This window comes from Vespula pensylvanica, chromosome 6 (genome assembly GCF_014466175.1).
Source record: "Vespula pensylvanica isolate Volc-1 chromosome 6, ASM1446617v1, whole genome shotgun sequence".
Taxonomy (NCBI): Eukaryota; Metazoa; Arthropoda; class Insecta; order Hymenoptera; family Vespidae; genus Vespula; species Vespula pensylvanica.
In genome coordinates this window covers 4,860,640-4,880,875 of record NC_057690.1, presented here as the reverse complement: position 1 = coordinate 4,880,875, position 20,236 = coordinate 4,860,640, and the positions used below count along the sequence as shown (strand labels likewise).

The following is a 20,236-nucleotide window of genomic DNA, read 5'->3' as shown; positions in this document are numbered from 1 at the left end:
GAGAGAGAGAGAGAGAGAGAGAGAGAGAGAGAGAGAGAGAGAATGTGTATGTGTCTCTCTACTTGCGTTTTCTAGTCCTTGCTTTTTTTTTAGGTTCACCGGACATCCAATTTCCATCGAAAGTGCTCGGAAATACGTTTAACCTATCTCTCACGCAAGGACAACGTTGTCCATGAAAGGTGATTCTCTTTCGAGAGAAACCAGAAAGAAAGATAGATAGATAGATAGATAGATAGATAGATAGATGGATGGATAGATAGGTAGAGAAAGAGTAGGAGAAAGAGAGAGAGAGAGAGAGAGAGAGAGAGAGAGAGAACGAGGAGAAGGAAATAGTAAAAGGGAGCTTGTAAAAAGCTTTTGCAGCGTGCTTTCTGTTCATCCATTTTTACTTTTATTTCTTGTTCTTTTTCCTTTGTATGTGTGTGTGTGTGTCTCTCTTTCTCTGTCTCTCTCTCTTTTTCTCTATCCCTCTCTCTCTCTCTGTCTCTTTCTCTCACTCTTTCTCTCCTACACCAACTGTTGTTTAACGTACTTTCCCTATCCTAAGTTTTCTCTTCCTTTTCCTTCTTCTTCCTCCTTCCTCCTACTTCAACATCTGACTCACCCTCTTAAAGCCCCTTTCGTACTGTTGCGAAAGTACATAACCCATATTTCGTCTAACATTTTTCTTTTCCTTTTTCCATTTCTTTTCTACATGTATGTATGTATGTATGTGTATATATATATATATATATATATATATATATATCTGCATATGTATACTTATATTAATAGGAAAATATCGGGAGATTTAGAATTGTAGATATAAATTCGAGATATTTTATATTTATTAAACGTATAGGTTTGAGATAAAGATCTTAATGAATCGAGCTACTTTGAAAAGTAATTATTTTTAAGGAATCTTTTTCTTTTTTTGATTCGTTGTTCAATTAGTATTCAAATTTATTGAAAAGTTTCTATCATATGTTATATAGAAGCAATTAAATGTTTTACTTGTAATTATTAAGCATAACTTTTATGACCCATTTCGTTATCCATATCACTCGACACTGTGCTTTGTACTATCATAAAAATTGTGATATTCGTTACTACTCGAAATTTGCTTTGTTGAAAAGTTTTACGCGAGAGAAAAAAAGAGCGAGCGAGTGAGAGAGAGAGAGAGAGAGAGAGAGAGAGAGAGAGAGAGAGAGAGAGAGAGAGAGAGAGACAGAGACAGAGAGACAGAGACAGAGATTGTCGTTGAAATTCAATAAAAATTCATATAGGTATGTAGAATCACGAGAGGATAGCAACAATAACGATCGAAGAAGTTTGACGTTTATTTTTGCAACAGAATTATACAATCGTATCGACAAAAACGCACTACGAGGATCGCGACGAAGAGATCGAGAAATTTGTTTTATTATACAGATCGAACTCTTTCTCTTTATCTTTCACATGTATACACGTCCAAGAACGCACACATACTCTTTTTTATACCCCTTTTATTTTTTATTTTTTTCGAGTGGTTCGCGGCAGCGGTAAAATTGGAGAAAAAAAATATCGTCGCTTCCGAATTCGCGTTAGGATCCCACCACTCGTTAGGCCACTGCTCGTACGCTTTTTTTCGCCAAAAAGGTGAGTAATTACTCGATCATCTCGTATCTACGCTTCGTTAATCTCGTTATACGATTTTTTTTTGGTCTCCAATTCAAATCGACAATTTGTTGTTATAACATCCTTTTTTCTTGTTCGACTATACTCATTGCATTTTTTTATTACTTTTTTCTTTTCGTATCAATTATTTATCAATCAATTAAATATCGTACACGTTGAAAGAAATTTAATGTCCAAGTTTAATGATTTTGTTGTTGCTATCATATTATTATTGTTATTATTATTATTAATATTATTATTATTATTAAGGTGAAACGATTGGTACAGTATAGCGAATAAAGGTTGAAACAACGATCTAATGATTATTCGTAAGCCTTTATTGACGAGCTTACGCCAAGGTATTAAAGTTTAATTTAACAACAAGTTGTGAACGACGACGGGTTGACAATTTCGACGTGCTACGTCGACAAATTCAATGTACGATAACATTGCCGACTAGTTGGAATTTGTATATACGCGTTAATGAAGGAATTCGATCGTTAATTTCTGATTGAGGTTGAAACTCACGTACATATGTGCATATGTACTTACGTATGTAAATGTACATCAATGACCTTTTTCTTTTATTTTTTTCTCCCTATTTTTTCTATTTTTTTTTGTAATTTTTCTATGCTAATTCTTTCTTTAGTTTTTTTTTTATCATAAATTTTTTCGTTTCATTTCTCATGTTGGACGGATTGTTCCACGAAAAGGTAGGATGAATATTTTTGTAACTCATGTGCAAAAAAATAAAAATGGACGGAGAAAGAACAAGATCGATCGATTTCGAAATTTTATTCTTTATCTTTATCTTTCACTTCTATCTTTTTCTTCTCCGATTTACAAATACAAGAAGACACTTCGAAAGGTAAATTCATATATCCTTGAAGTACCGCGAAATCTGTAAATATAATCTCTCGAGTATCCTCTCTTATTCTTTGTCTTCTTTTCGGTCACTGTTCTAATATTTCCATATGGGAAGCGATAAAATTCATATCAAGTTATGTAAAGAAACTCGAGATTTGCATTTATTCTTCTTTACTTGGTCCACTTGTATATACTTCGAACGTAGTCGATCTTAGGTCATCATCGATTCTCGATAAGTTCATGCAAGGTAGTTTCAAACTTTTGACAGAGAGTACTAACCTTATAGATAGATTTTTCATAAAGCAATATTAGCTTATAATTCTTTTAACATTTTCTCTTTCCTTTTTTTTTTATTTTTTTTTTCCATTAGAGTTAAACCTTCTATATAAAATACAATTTAAATATAGCATATCGATGAACATAACGTGAATATTTAGTAAGATTGATAAGGATTTTATCAAGCATAAAGAACGGCAGTAAAGCACCTCATTTTTACTAATATTAAGAAAAACATATTTTACTTTTGTTGTGGCTCTTGAATTTTCAATGACATATCTTTTTATATAGTTGTTGAAAGAAATAATCTGCTCTGTTTCGTCCTAGTTATCGGATAACATAAAGTAGATGGAAAGAGAAAGAGAGACAAAAAGAGACAAAGAAAGAGAGAGAGAAAGAGAAGGAGGGAGGGATGGATGATGGAAATAAGGGTGAAAAATCGTTGTTTAAAGTTTAACCTTGTAATCTCGATCTAACCTGGGTCTCCTTTTTTCCACTGGATTTGTTTTCTCAGTAAACAAGATCGTGGTAAGCCGTACTTTCGATTTCCCCTATAGCTTGTCGTTGCAACGATCGACCCCTTAACAGAAACAAAGAGAAAGCAAGAGAGAGAGAGAGAGAGGGTGGTGAGCGGTGAAAAGTGAGGTGGAGATGGACTATACAAGAGAACGTCAATCTTGTCGAGAATATTTCCTGGTGCATGTGGAATTTAATTGCTTCTTGATTACACAGCATTACTACCGTCAATTTGTTCTCTTTCAAAATCCCTTCCGTCGTTGAACTGAACCGTTTAATGATTTCATCAGAATATACCAATCCTGTTTACGTGTCATTTAACATTTTATTATTTCTCCATTTCGACGACGAGGATAGCAAAAATTTGAGGACAGTTAAAATTTAATATATATATAATATGTATTATATAATATATATTATATATATATATATACACATATATATATGTATACTAGGTAGCACGTATATAGAACGTATAGTATATAGGCATAATATGTATCTACGTATGCAGAATGTGTCCCGTAGCTTCGGGGAATTGCTTCGGTGGTGGATTTCGCACATGAGAACAATAAAAAAAAAGTTCATATAAACATATTCTCTGTTTGACCTTATTTCCTAGTTATATTGAGTTTCTTCTTTAACACAGCGTATCTGCTTACATTCACAAGAGGCATACAAAATGACCTCCTTGCGTCTGAATACAAACGTCCGTAGACATTTTACCATTGACCGATCACCTTCTTAACATTCTCATCATTTCTCAACGTATATAAGAGAAATCTTGTTCAATTATCTCGCGAAATATTTATTCTAACACTGTATCGAACAGGATATTCTATACACGAACTATAGATTTCAAATATGTAGTTCCAAAAGTAATACACAATCGATTGGTCGAACGACGGATATCGAGTTTTGTTTATAAATAGATAGGTAAGTGGTATTAATTCGACTACTTTGATCCTTCGATTGATAAATTATTTCGACACAAAACTCTTATTATAACTTGTAAATAAGGTCAAATAAGGTATACGTTTACACGAACTGTTTTTATTGTTATTACGTGCGGCATCCATTGCCGAATTCCTCGAAGCTGTGGAACACAGCTTTGTATAGATATACATGTGTGTTATGGTTTCAAAGTGAGAGAAGAAGAGAGAAAGAGAGAAAGAAAAGTAAACTCCGCTTTCGACGATGATCCTTACGACGCATGAAATTTATTATTTCGTTGGGCAAACGAGTGGATGGATGAAATCTACAGACGCGACGAGCTTGGCTCGTCGAAATGTAGGTTACGTCGATTGCTCCGTGTATTATAGAATCTGTCTTTCTCTCTCTCTCTCTTTCTCTTATACACATATTTTCTCTCGTTTTTTTTTGTACTATTTCTTTCTTTTTCTTCGTCTTCCTCTTTCGTCTATTCCTTCGGTTTCTCTTCTCCACTGACACATTTTCTTTTGTCTGTTCGACCGACCTACCAAACTGCTTCTTCGTTTATCAGCTTCTCTCTCTCTCTCTCTCTCTCTCTCTCTCTCTCTCTCTCTCTCTCTCTCTATGTCACAATATCTTCCTAAATCACACGCTTTCCTATCGTATACGGTCGTTCTTTACTCACTGGCAGCAACAACGTCAGAGTCGGATACGCCGCGTATCGCCTTCGAATTTCCATAGATTCCTTTTCCACCAGGATGAACATCCAAAAGCTCAGGAGTTCTTCACAAAATTATCTTTCTTTTCGCGTCGAAGGAAACGTTCAAAGGTCGTATCAGATCGATGAATTTTTTGACGAATAGCATTGGATTGTTTTATCGTTTCAAAGTCGATACTCAAATTTCTTTTTTTTTTTTTTGTTTGGATGTTTGGATGATATTACATAATAAAATATATTTGACAATATTGTCGATGTTAGAAAAAAATTGTAGAAATCGTATCGTATATATCATAATATAATATAATTTTATATTGTATCGTAATATAAAGTTTATATTATATTTTGTATTTGACAGAAATTTTTGATATTGAAAATTATCAATTAATTTAGAGAACACTTATTATCGTACGTTCAACCTTTTTTTTAAAAGAAAATTAATTTGTTATGAATATTTTTATGATACAGTGTAAGGGGTAAAGTTTTAGAAACCGATCGTATCTACCAATTTCATAACTCGTACATTTTTTGAAGTTAATAAATTAGTAAATGGGAAGAATAAAAAATTTAATTAAGGGAAGAATTTGTCAATATTTTATCAATAATGAAAAGGAAAATACTTAACATATAGTAATGATTATTATTAAATATTGTTATATTCGTATTAATGTGTTAACATTATTTAACAGTAATAACGATGGTTAGAATTATAAAAATAGAATAGAAAAATAACATAGAAATGATATTTCGTACAGATGTATCTATATGATGTAAAATATTTTGCTACGGTATGATCTGAAGAACGCTACTGATTACAAAATATTGATTTCATCTTTACAATTATTACAAAATATACGTAAGGTGAATATAAAATATTTTATGATACAGACACAAATATATTTTTATGGAAACATAAAACATTCCTATTTGGGTTGTTATTTGTATCTACTATATACTGATCAATATATCTCGTCTCAATTGCATCTCCTTTTTTTTATAATACGTATTTGTAAAAAAAAAAAAAAAAGAAAAAGAAACAAAGAATACCAAAATAAGATTAACTCTATATATAAATTTTCTTTCCGTATATTTTAATTCTCATTTATTTTATATGGTTATGTCATATTAAATTTGTCATATTAAATTTATGTCATATTCAATGTACTAAATATCGTATTAAATGTCGTTTAATATATTCTTTTATATAAATTGACAGGAAAATTTGGTTCCCGTTGAAAAAGTTGAATTACAATTTCAATAGAATAAAAGTATAGACGTACCGAGTCTTACGAGAAACGAAAGAAAAAAAAGAAAAGAAAGAAAAAAGAAAAAATATATTTAACAAAGGAAAAACAAAACGTTAATTAAATATTTTCTATTGAGATTAACGAGTACGACAAACTTTCTAATAAATTCTGAAACATTAGTTTCCTTGTCGAGTAGGAAGGTTACTTTAAGTTTATGGAACATTACAGTGGGATTTAATAATATAAGAACGAAATGTTTTCTTCTGCGTCATTAAAAATGCAACATCGTCTTTATCGTCGTAGTCGGTGAAATTTGTTCGTACCGTTATCGCGACAGACAGAAAGGAAACAAAAAAAGAAAAAGATAAAACACGATACAGCAATATTCCATTCATTAATCTTTTCTCTTAAAGATAAATTCGAACACGTCACTTTACGAAAGTTGTTCGTGGTGAGCCAAAAGTAGATTCATCGTTGAATCGTTTAGGAAAGAGAAGGAAAAAGCTTCTCGTTCGTACTCACCACTAGTGGTCGGACAACATCGGGAGAACTTTTCTGTTTTGTAATCTCGAGCGACGAACCACAATTCGGCCACGTACGTAGGTTACAACCTCCCTGCTATAAATTTCGTCGGTCTTCTCCTCTCTCCGACATCAAGAACGAGATACCGGTCGAGTAAAACGACGATACGAACCTTCGTAAATTTTAGATAATCTCGTTCGCGAAATCTAACTGATCCAAAGTCACAACTTAGGATCGACATTTGCATTTCAAACCTGAGTGTTGCTGTATCGTTCTTGGAAATTCAAAATTCCTTCGTCACGTTCGCAAACAAGGACGATTCTCTTGAACTAGTTTCGGATAAAGGATTGACAAAGTCAATATTCAAAGACAAAAAGGTGAATCCTAATTTCTATTAAATTTCGACGAAAGTGAAAAGTTAGTAAAAATGAAAGAGACATTGATTATTAAATAAATAGATGATATTCAATTGAATCACACATTTTTTTTACGTCATATTTATCTGAATTTATCCCTTGGTAGATTGAAAGAGGAACTTTTCTTGAACACACAGACAAAAGACGCAGATATGCGTAAGAGAAATCGACATATAAATATCGCGAGCACGCGATCGTTCCATTTCTTTCTTTCTTTCTTTCTTTCTTTCTTTCATTCATTCTTTCTTTTTTTCTTCCTTCCTTTCTTTTTTTCTCCTTTTCGAGCGTGATAATGTTAACAATGAAAGAAGCCGGAGCTGCAGGGATATCTTCGTGAGTGGTATCGACAAATCGACGCTGATGGGGACGTAAGTTGATGTAGTGTTCTTCTTCTGCCGTGACTTGACTCAAGAAAGAAAGAAAACCGCTTTGCGACGGCCACGAGAAATGAAGATTTTCCGTATCGGAATTTCAGCCCTCGTTCTCTGAAACTATTCGGATTTCGATTCACGTAGATAGATCGTTTTAATCGTTCCTCTATCTCCGAAAGATTATTTATTAAATTTTATCATCGCGATCTCGCTACAAGAGATATCCGTTAATCGTTCATAGAGTAACCTGTCCGATTGAAAATGCCGTTACTACTGATAAATCAGACAGTAGTACGAGTCAATAATTCATTTCGAATTTCGCCTCGATCAACAATTCCATTCGAATTGGATTATTATGGGATATATCGTTTCATTGTTTTATAAAAAAAAAGAAAAAGAAAAAAAATTCGAATAATTTCTACGATATAATAACGGAAAGATATATATCGATTATAAAAAAAGGAAAATCATTTGTGTCAAAGGTAGCTTGATTTTTTTTTTAATTAGTCGAGTCGATTGAACAATTTTTTTACTTTTCTAATTAAAGTTATTACGTGATTGTTTTTGTTACGATTCAATGTAGATTCGAATGTTCAAGAAAATTATTATCTTGAATGTTTTCCGAAAAAAATATTTCTTGTAATATTACATTTTTTCTCCATCGGATATAAGATCGAGAATAATGTGAAAGGGCAATAGTTCTCGAAGGACTAAAACTATCTAAGGCTCACTTTAATAATATTGGCATTTAAACGAGCCTCACCATCGCGATCCAATCGAAGTAGTATGGATTGAGTGAAGAGCATCACAGGTCGTTTCCAACCAATCCCTTTCTTCCACCACTTCTCACTTTTTCCTTTATCCATAGAGGCATTTATATGAAAAAAACGTGCTTTCTTATTCTTTCAATATCATTGAATCATTTTGTTTTAAGGCTTTTCAATATTCGGAAATATATTTCAAAATTGAACAAATTTTGAAAAAAATTCATCGTTATTATCCGATAAAATTTTAAATATTCTTGCGAACTTTGAATTCTTCAGTCGCGCGTCACATAAATTTTTATAAAATTTTTAAGTTTTTAAACACCATCACTATTTCGTAATCAAAAGTCAACTCGAATTGGAAATACTAGTGAATTTTTGATATAAATTTCAAACTAATCTACTTCACCGTTTTGACAGTAGAGTTATATGCACATACACCCGCACAGATTTAGATTTTGATATGAAACGTCGGGATCTCTTCGAAAAGATTTTGTTAATATTTTGATTTATTTCAGAGTTATACTACTGTCACTACGTCAAAAACATAAGAGACCTTACGATTGTAGAATACCTTCTTACTGTATTTCAAATATGTTTCAACTCAAATAAAAATCACGTAGTAGGTTTTTATTGGGCTTTCAAAAAAAATTTTTTCGTTTACCAACACATTTCGTATTTATTTACAAAGACGAGAGAAACTCGTAATTTTCGGGCTATTTTCACGTCAGCAGACAGAAATTTATATCCAGTTGAGAAAAAACGAGAAAACGAGAAAACGAGAAAAAAGGAAGGTCGTTAACGAGCCGGCAGGAATTTTCGATTCTACCTCACGTTTTACATGCGATCTATATATACACATCTTTCTCTCTTCTTTTTATTTTCTGTTTCATAAAGCACGGATCTCGTGTGATCCGAGGGATCTCGGTTCGAATCAATGAGAGAAAATAATTCGAAGGGTAGAAGTTTTGTGATTTGTCTCGGGACTTTCCATGAAGACATATTCGCGGTTCGTTTGATTTTACGTAAAAAAGTAAAAAAAGAAAAAATGGAAAGGAGAGAAAAAGCAGAAGAATAAAAAAATACAAGGGGAGAAAAAAGAAAGAAGAGCTATAAAATTGCCTAAGCTTAAAGATATTCACACGAATCGTTTGACACGAACTTATACATATTACACATCGATATGTTTCGATAGAATCGAAGGATTCGCAATATGTCGTGGTAATTTGAAAGAAAGCCGAAGGAGCACGAAGATTTACGAAAAATAATGGAAGAAATCTGAAATACGGAGGGAGAGAAAGAGAAAGAGAAAGAGAAAGAGAAAGAGAAATAGATAGATAGATAGAAATATAAAGAGAAAGAGAGAGAGGGAGAGACAGGCATACAGACAATCGAAATCTTATCGAAGCAGCGGCATTCGATCGAGACTGGCTAAGTACGTCGGATGGAACTCGATCTTTTCTCGGATATATAAACCGAAAAGAAGAAGAAAAAGAAGTAAAAGATGAAAGAAGAAGAGACAGAGGTGGAGAGAATACGAGAGGGAATAAGGGCAAAGTTCGATTATCCCGGGACTAAAAACCTTTTCGTTTCTCTCTCAGTTACAGTCGACTGCCAATCTCGGTACTCGGCTCGTTCTATCTCCCTTCACGACAATTAGATCTCGCGAGATCGTTTAAAGTTTTTCTTAAGATCACTCCGTACGGACTCTATCTGTCTCTCCCTGTCTCTTTCTCTCTTTTCCTCTCTCATTCTCTCTCTCTCTCTCTCTCTCTCTTTCTCTTTCTCCCTTTCTGTATCTATCTATCTGTGTACCTATCTCTTTCTATTTTTCTCTTTCTTTATTCTTCTCTCTTTCTCTTTATAGATTACAGAACGGTGAGAAAGTTCAATGGAGTTTCTCGAGGAGGTTTCACGAAGACCGATTTGCCAATTTTGTGTGAGCCTTAAAAAAGACCACTAAAGTATTAATCCGCTTTCTTCTCTCCTTAATTCTTTTCGATCTCTTTCTTTCTTTTTCTATTTTTATATATATATATATATATATATATATATATATATGCACATTTAATAAGATAAACGAATTGTTGGAGAAAGCTCATGCTCTTGTCCAAAGAAAGAAGAAGTCGAGTAAAAAATATTTTATTGAAATAGAAAACTGGTGGGGTGTACACGATATGTAACCTACAGTGAACCAATATAAAAGCGTCGCTGAATTCTCCCTTTTCCTTTTTGTTTTTTTCTTTTTCTTTTCGACGTTCCTTACGAACGAAAAGGTCTCTGCGACATATTTGTCGATCTTTATTACGATATCGATGAATTGCGTTCCATTTGCGGGAAATAACGCATTAAATAAATACGTTTCGATGAAATTTTATTGTTCCTTGATTTCAAATAGATATACGATAATCATCTATAAATATCTCATACGTACCTCTTACTTTTTATTTCAGTTGTTTCAAATAAATTAAAAAAATGTGTACAAGAGTTTTAAGAAAAAGCGTGAACATGTTTTTATGGTTTAATAACAAGTCATTGCTTTTAGTAATTTCAATTTGTATGATCGATCCACTTTATGATTTTCATTATCTTTTCATCGCTTTATGATTAATGACAGAGATTCAATTAAAAAAGAAAAAAAAAAAAGAAAAAAACATGAGTTTCCAGTGAAAATCGATGTGTAATTTTCCCTATTTATAATTTCAACGCTCTTTAACGTATAATCTTTTTTTCTTGTCTAAAAAACTAAAATGTTACATGAAGTTAAACTTATAGTACGATATAATATTATACTACGCTATATCTAAAATGACTTACACTTAGAAAATATTTGTTTTGGAATACGAGTTGACAATGAATTATGTAACGAAAGCGTAAAATAAAACATAAAAAATATTATAAAATATATATTCGAGAGGAGTTATACATGATGCTCTCTCTCATGTTATACATGACGTTATAGATGGTTAAAGTCAATAAAGAAAAAAGAAAAATAGAAGACTCGTGACATTTTACAAAATAACGACTCGTATATCGCGTTAGATAGTCGAACGATCTATTTTTCTCTTTTCCTTTTTTCAATATTTCTAAACGAAAAAATCGATCGGATTTCGTTTAGGAAAATTGTCTTTTTATATTTTTGTGATCAAGGATTATAATAATGCCGGTCGATTTTGTGTCATGAACGTTAACAAAGAAACTATTGGTTAAACAAATCTAATCGTGACTGTAACTTCGATCGGTATCGATTATTTCCAAACTTTCCTTTGTGGATTTCATCGGAAATATTCCATCGGAAGGACGAACATAAAGAGATCGAGAGAGAGAGAGAGAGAGAGAGTACAAGGTGCCCTTTCATGCGTTAATTTATCGGATACTGACCGCGTCGACGCGAACGTTTTCTTTTTCTGCTTTATAAAAGCGCTCCGATGGCGATCGACTTTGTATGTGTACGTGTAAGTTTATGTGTATGGGGGAATGCTTCGATGTACTATTAACGTAAATCAATGAGAAGAGTATAGCACCGTCGTTGTAGGTATCGAGTCAGTTTAAGTACTGTGAGTAAAGCAATAAAGTGCCATTTATGTACATCGGAAAAAATAGATTTATTCACGTTCGAATAATTTTTCAAATCTTTGTTGAAACTTCTTGAGAATTTTCCTTCGAAAAAGAAAAAAGAAAGAAAAAAAGAAAAGAAAAGATTTTCACGAAGTCGTATGATGGATATGTATCCACACATACATATGTATACATACATATATATATATATATATATATATATATATATATATGTATATATATTTGAACGACAACTCTAGATAAATCAAGAAGTTTTGAAAGAATTCACGTCAAAGAATAAGCTTACGAAGGAAAAAAAAGAAAAAGGAAAAAGAAGAAGAAGAAGAAGAAGAAGTAGATGGAAAAGTATGTGCTTTATCAAACCCATAAACGAATCGAAAATATCTAGAAAAGGTCAGAGATATACGTTTTTTAAAGTTCACCCTTCGACCTATAAGTTCACTGATTTTCTGGCACGAAGAAAGTAGAGGAAGACTTTTACCACCAATTCAACTGACTTAATTGTTATGTTTTTGCGTAGCTAGCTCGGGAGATAGTACATAGGGCAAACTCATTCTCTCTCTCTTTCTCTTTCTCAGTCGTATTTCTCGTTCATCATGATTAACGATGCCTTTTTTCCATCCCTTTCACAGATATATATACACATACACACACACAGTACAGATATAAATACATAGAGTAATAGGTAATAGGTATCTGTATATTTACTTTTTCTTTTCGATGTGTTGGTCGATAAATCATCGTATCGACGTGTTGTACACGACGAGAACGTGCACATCACGGACATACGTGTGTCAGACAGCCCCTTTGGAAGCCAACGAGTGCGATATCGAGTCGTTGGGCTTCGACGTGTTCCGATCTGTCGTCGCTTGAACGCACGATACATTTGATAATTCAACGTAACTCGTGCGAAAAAGAGAAACATAAAGTAGGCTACGTCTTTTATCGCGATTAAAATTCGAAATTTTCTACTGACGATAAAAGGATAAAAGAAAAGAAAGAGCAAGGAAGTAGATAAAACTAACAAAGTAAATTAATAAAAGCGAAACATAAAAGAAGAAAGAATAATATTACAAAGTATGCGCGTTATTATTACTTAAAATTTTTTTTCGTCTTTCAGAAAAAAAAGGAAGAAAGTTTCGCACTCTTCTATAAAAAAGAAGGAAGAATTGATTAATAATAATAAAACACTGATTAATAATAAAGCGAACACGGCTACATACGCACGCACAGTTTTTATATTACCGTATTATAATATTATACATAATATTAAAAAGTGCAAGACGATCGACGATATGTCAGTTAGTTAGAATTTATTCTATCCTGACTTGTTCTGAAGACTCGGATAACAACGGTAGCTATTAATTAGAACACGAAGTGAGGGGTCGTAAACAGAGAGAAAGGGAGAGAAACAGAGAGAGAGAGAGAGAGAGAGAGAGAGAGAGAGAGAGAGAGAGAGAGAAGGTGGAATGAAATTAATTGAAAATCTCACTATATTTTGTCAATAAGAGTACAGTAGTGGCTATGGTGAACGTATATGTATAAGTATATATATGTGCGTGTCTATGTGTGTATGTGTACTCTATACACTATGAAGAGGACGTATAATTCGAGCTTTCGAGCTTTCAAGTAACACTTGAGGCTATCGGTTGATTGTTATAAACGACAGCAATGAAACTGCTTGTTCGATTCGAATCGACGTATCTTGATTCAGTAGGATTCGGCTAGTTGGGTAAATTTGTTGAACGATCCATGCACACCACCGAACCCGTTTCTAAATATTTTAAAACATGAAACTATTTTGCCACGTTAATTCGGAAAAGAGAATAGTCATATTGAGCGGCGTTATTCTAATCGAGAGAGCTAACCAGCTTGCTCTCTATTCAGCATTATTTGCACTCGGTTGCACGTTAATTATTAATTTTCGTTTATTTGTATATACCCTACGGGTTAACTCTTTCAATTTTCTTGCACGAACAAAGTCAATTTTGCGTTAGGAACGTCGGATTTTGGATTCTTTTTTCTTTCTTTTCTCTCTCTTTCTCTCTCCTTTTTCTTTTCTTTTTTTGTATTCTTTTACATTTAATTGCATATTTCTTTGCGTATTCAATTGAGATTCGTGGAATAAAAATTTTCTAACTCATTAAGCAATTTATATAACTTCTCCTTTCCGAATATTTTCGAAAAAAGTAGAGACAGATTTTCATTATTTTTCATGTAGAAATAATAATAACGTCAGTATTATCCGAATATTTAATATACGAATACGTTTTCAGAAATAGTTATTCAACCAGATCTGTATAAAAGTATAATAGAGAGTGCTATACTTAGTACAAAATTGTTACAAAATCTTCACTCGTTCATTGGTTAGAATAATTTGTCAAAAATTAATAATAACATAGATATCATTCAATTAAAAAACAATTATACAGATATAATGAAATAGTTGATTACAGATTATAGAATATCCTACTCGATTTTGGAATAGTTCAAAATCCTCGATGTGTGTCTTATTTGAATTTTGACAAACTCTTAGGTAATGTAAGAAAAAATTACAGAGATCCCCCTTTTGTTATTAGCATCATGGTATTTACACAGCTGCTAGAGAAAAGACGATCGATGAATCGGCTGGAATTTCAAACAATTCCGGGGCAAGCCTCTGAACTTTATCGGTTTTCCAATCCAATTCGCGTTCATCAAAATAGACCACAATGGCAGTATGGTGGTTCTCCTCTTCACATGTATGTACATATATATATATATATATATATATTATATATATATACCTATTTACAAATATAAAGAGAAGCACGCAGACAAGTACAAAGGCAACCAGAGAATGTGAACGCCGTCGTGAGAGGTATTGCGTACTAGCCGCAGCCTTGCTGGCTGCGGATCGTTGAATGTGAGATAACACTGATGAGTCCAGGCTCTCGCGAGTTAGATGGGATCAGCCGTCCAATTTGATCAAAACAAACGCATTGTCCTTTACGTTGAGAACCGGCCGAGTACTCGCGAGTTCGTAAACGTTCATATGTATATACGTATTTACATGTATTGTATGTACATACGTGTAAATACATGGGTAGCTACGTACGTGTAAAGATCGTTTCCCGATATGACGTGAATTGGATCAAATTGGGCTTCAATCGTGGCCGGAAGCGGCCCGCTGAACCAGCTGCGCTTCGATCTTCTCTTTTCCGGGGATAGGGGAGGGAAACTTAAAGCCCGTAGGGATGGTAATTAAATTCTCCAGCGGTTTCCGTTAGTTGCATTGGACAACACGAACCGAAACAAGCCGTAAATCGTTCGCGGTGTTTCTGATTCTTCTTGGGCGAAGAAAAAAGGAGAAAGAAAAAAAGAGAAAGAAAAAAAGAGATGGAAAAAGAAAAGAAATAAAAAAGAGATAAAAATGTATTATTGATATCGCGTTCTGCTTTTATTTCTTTATAATAAAAGCAATAATAAAAGTCATAGGACGATCGTTTGGAATAATTAATACATTCCCATTAATGAATCGTTCTGTCTCTCTCTCTCTCTCTCTCTCTCTCTCTCTTTCTCCGTTCGTAACAAATTCGATTTACTTTTTACGATGGAAACTGCTTACTTTGTTTGAAACGTTCCATTCATTCGTTTTTTCATCTTTCATTTTTTTTTCTTTCTTTTCTTTTTTTTCTGTTCTCTATTCATTTCGTTCCAAGATTTGAAAGCGATCGGAGGGAAAAGAGAGACGTATGTACGTTTATCGAGGTGGTGATATTTCAAGTGGCGAGGTTGAATTTTTATCGGCCCGCAGAATTTCATGTTTGAACGTGTAGGTAGTATCTGCCATTTCTCTTTCTTTCCCTTTCTCTCTCTCTCTCTCTCTCTCTCTCTCTCTCTCTCTCTCTCTCTCTCTTTCTCCCTCTCTCCCTCTCTCTCCCTTCCTTTCGCATCGATGGCTCGTAAATCGTAAGTACACCCTTTATTCAGGTCACTTGCCAGACTGTCGATTAGTTTAGTAGCTTGTAAAACTCGTGAATACATGTCGTTTATTTTTAGAATCATTTAGGAAAGAAATTAGTATGCAATATTTCCGCAGTATTTATATCGAATGATCGATATCGTTTTTTTCGAACGAATCTCCTCGATATTATTTTAAAGAATATTTTAAAATGAACTTCTTCGAGTCCTTTCATTATATTTTTATCATTATTATTATCGTCAGTGATAACACCAAACGGTCTTACATATGCACATACGTCGTTGCTCTAATCAATGCCTCATGTCGTCATGTGATACGCATACGTATATATGAACGTATGACGCTAATATCATTATTACTCCCATTAGTCTTTGTCACGGCGATAAATTTACATTAGTCGCGGCATCAAGTGGAAAGATATTTCAAGGGAAGATGGCGCAAACCCGTGCGAGTATCATTCCGGAAAAATATAGATCTCTGAAAAGGAGCCAAGAAAATGAACCCACGAATTTTTTTTACCATAGAAGATATTAGCGTTGTACAAATAATCATGAAAGATTGGTACGTATTACGTAACTAGATGTTTTCTTTTTGCTTTCTTTTCTCTCATTCTCTCTCTCCTTTTCCTGTTGTTTTCTCATCACTGTTATTAAAGAATTTTTAAAACGGGGTTTAAATTTTCAACCGACGATTTTTGGACGAACAGGAAAGAGCTCTAATTAGCTTCACATCTTTTTCTTTCTTTCTCTATCTTTCTCTTTCTTTTTCTTTTTCTTTCTTTCTTTTTTCCTTTCTTCCTTCCTTCCTTCCTTCCTTCCTTCCTTCCTTATTCTCTCTTATCTAATTGCGAAAGATTAACACGAATTCTCCGCGCTCGTTAGAAACTTTTCACTTCTCTTTCTTTTCTTCTTTCTTCTTTTTCTTTTTTTTTTCTTTCCTTTTCTTTTCTCCTTTATTTCCAACATTCTACTTCGGCAAATAGTAAACGAATCATTAATGGTAGCATCTCTTAATATTTCAAATGTAACTCGTCGTCCGACTAACCGTATGCCGTGTTAAAATTCGATTAAACTATCTGGCGATTTATCGACAAAATTTTATGAGAAAAGTTGCGTTGTTTCCCAGAGAATGCATCGAGTTTTTCAATCAAGTAGATAGTATACATTCGATATCCGTGTTGTTGGTAGTTGTTATCTTTCTTTCTTTTTTTTTTTTACTTTTTTTTCTTCCCCCACCTCTTCTTTTTTTCCTTTTTTCTTCTTTTTTCTGCTCTTTTGCTTTTTGTCTATGGCCGCGAACGAACTATTTATTTATATAGCTACATAGCGACAGCTCGTGTACCCCTATCTAAAACCTATCTACTCTCGGAGTTTTCCAATTACAATAGTCGCGCTTACAAAGCTTCCCTTCGATATGGATACCTAGCTACCTGCATACGAAAACGCACTCAACGTTCCGAGACGAACTCAACGAATTAATAAACTCGTTCTCTTTGTTCACGTATATATATATATATATATATATATATATATATATATATATACACATATGTGCATAGATACCAAAAACGGAAGTGCATTATTTATTTATCGAGACAGAGAACGATCGATAAAGTACTCGGTGCATTAATGAAAGTCATATTGTTCGATGTTATGTTTAAGATTTTTAGTAGAATCGGAAATTGACAATGGAATTCATTACGTTTCGATAAAAAATTATCAATCTTTTATCAACTGTAAAAAACGATAAACCCATCCTTTTTTCTCTATCTAATAATTTTTATTCGTCACCTCTCGCGTATCCCATCGCGTTGCATTATTTAATACGATCACATTTATTTTCTTATAATTGTTTATTATAGATAAGAAAGGAAGAGATAGTATACATTTTTTATTTTTTTTTCATAACAATTTCGAAACACTTCGAAATATGATTTTATACTTATTGCTGCAATTCCAATAGAAACAAATAACTCGTTTCTCTACGTTCCTCATTTACTTTGCATATTCATTTCATTTATTAATGAAATTTTCTTTAAGCGCAATACCACATTTTGTTGGATGTGACATAAACAAGGTTGATTGTGAATTGTAAAAATCGATAAATAGAGATTTAATGCATATAGAAAAATTGTGAGATGAGTCATCTCGTCGAAAAAATCGAACGGATTTGATCGTTATTACGTATCACGAAAATTATAGTAATTGTTGGGACTACAGAAAAAAAGGAAGAAAACGAAAAGAAAAAAATTAAGAAACGTACGAATTGAACGATTCGAATTCGAAACAACTTAATTTATTTTAATTATTTCAATTTTTATGGTCTTAGTGCAAGAGGCAATCGATTTTCAAGATCGATGGTAATAAGCTTTTTCCGAAGGAGAACGAAGCTCGCATAATATATCGCTAAACGATCGGTTCGAGTCATGAATACTCGATAGCTATTGCAAGAAGTATCTAAGTCGATGAGCGTGTGTATTTCGCGTCGTCGCATACCGGCCATTACGTGCAGTACACACAGGAAACTAGCGATAAGTGGACACGGCCTTGGTTCTCTATATATGTATAATACATATACATATACATACACGCACACGCGCGTTTATATATTATATACGTAAAACATCGACTATAGAATCATTTCCACAATGTAGGTATCTATAACCATAAGTTAAATATGCTTCGTGAAAAGAACTTGTCATTCTTTTTTCAACCTATTATTTTCTATGAAATATTTATTTCAAAGATATATGTGTAATAAGTTCCTAATTATTAATCTAATCTGCGATAACTTTTTCTTTTCCTTCGTTTTCTTTTTCCCATTCACAAAAATTTTATACGATGCGGTCATGGTTATTCGACGTGTATTAAAACAACTTATTTGAATTAAAACAATTTATCTGAATAAAACACTTATAAAACAATTTATCTGAATACTTTTATAAAAATCGTGTAATTTGACAATATCTTATATGGTTAAAGTATGTATTTATGAAATATTTTTCTACATCATTCTTTCAGTTTAGAGACACGATACCGACACGTTTACGCGAAAACTTATCTCTTCCTCTCTATTTTCTTTTTCTGTTTTTCTTGTGAGATTCTTAACATGTGTCTCTTGACACTGACAAATGTGTTACATTCTCGAGTTTCGATGCTGTCGTTAAACACTGCTCGAAAGCAAAGAGAAGTACCTTGAATGACGCATAGAATGTTAAACGATGTCGACGTTGTACGTCGTGCGTCTGTCACTTCTCTCCATACTCTCCTTTGAGATCGCATTTACACATATATATGTACATACAAACACACCACACACATACACACACGAATATATATATATATAATACGTCTCATATATAGATGTATACAATATTTCACATTTAATACGCATCGATGATGAATTCTAGATAATATTCAATGCATTCGTTATTTCAGGATCAGTTTTATTGTCGGTATGAAAATTTATGATATACAAGGAAAAACAGAAAAAAGGGAGAGAGGGAGAAAGAGAGAAAATATGAAAATGCATTAAGTTTCTCTCTCTCTTTCTCTCTCTTTGTGTCTTTCTCATTAAATTCATCATTTCACCATTTTCAGCAAAATATTGACGGCGAATATATTAATAGTGGAATAAATAATGCCTTCCGCATGTTAACAGTACACACGGGAATATTGCATATTGTTTAATTAATAACCACGATTGCGGCCCTTCCGGTCGTAATTCTGTTCTTTTAGTTCCGGAACTTTTCCAGACGTCGAATTTAAAAAGGTATTTCATTTCGGGCGGAATATAAAACCACGCGTATCTTTGGTCACGTAGTATATAGAGAGAACGGTGTATGATGTACTTTTTTTTAAGAGAAATGGTACTTTTTTGTATTTAGTTACCAGGAAAAAGGGAAAGAATGAAAGAGAGAGATAAATAGGGTGAAAGAGCTGGAGAAAAATGAAGATGGAACAGAACAGGAAACGTTTCTTTGTCCGTTCTGACTACTGACTCGCTTCAAAATCCATGTAAATTATTTGACATTTTGAGACCGTGACGTTTCTTTCAGTGTGACATCTTGCGTCATTTTTTTCTCTTTTTCTTGCTATCCTACAATCGTACGATTTGTAAAAACATACCTATTTGCATTTACACTGGTGGTATTTTCTTCTAACCATTCGAAATTATTAATATTTATTATATCTTGCTTCTCTTATTCTTTTTCTTTTTTTGAAATCTTTTTATTTCACATCACGCAGAAATATTTTCATTCATGGAAATAATTCATTTTTTACGTTAAACGAATAATTTTTTTCTTTTTCTATCACTGCTAATAAATTCGACAATGCTCAAATTTTTCGTATTATCGTTAATAAATTTGAGAATGCTCGGATAGATCGATTAAAATCAAACGTTCTGAACATTTTTTTTCTTTTTTCTTTT

The 20,236-nt window shown here is 33.0% G+C and overlaps 1 protein-coding gene across 3 annotated transcripts in view; it reads left to right on the top strand.

Annotated features, from left to right (window-relative positions):
* Window positions 1-20,236, top strand: part of LOC122630191 (AF4/FMR2 family member lilli-like) — a 110,914-nt gene that overhangs the window by 3,176 nt on the left and 87,502 nt on the right. Inside the window, exon 2 of one of the 3 annotated variants that reach the window (XM_043814429.1) lies at window positions 94-179. The exons of the other annotated variants lie outside the window; for them this stretch is intronic. The gene's annotated coding sequence lies outside the window, so the exon portion shown is untranslated. The remainder of the gene's footprint in view (window positions 1-93; window positions 180-20,236) is intronic. 3 annotated transcript variants of the gene reach the window in all.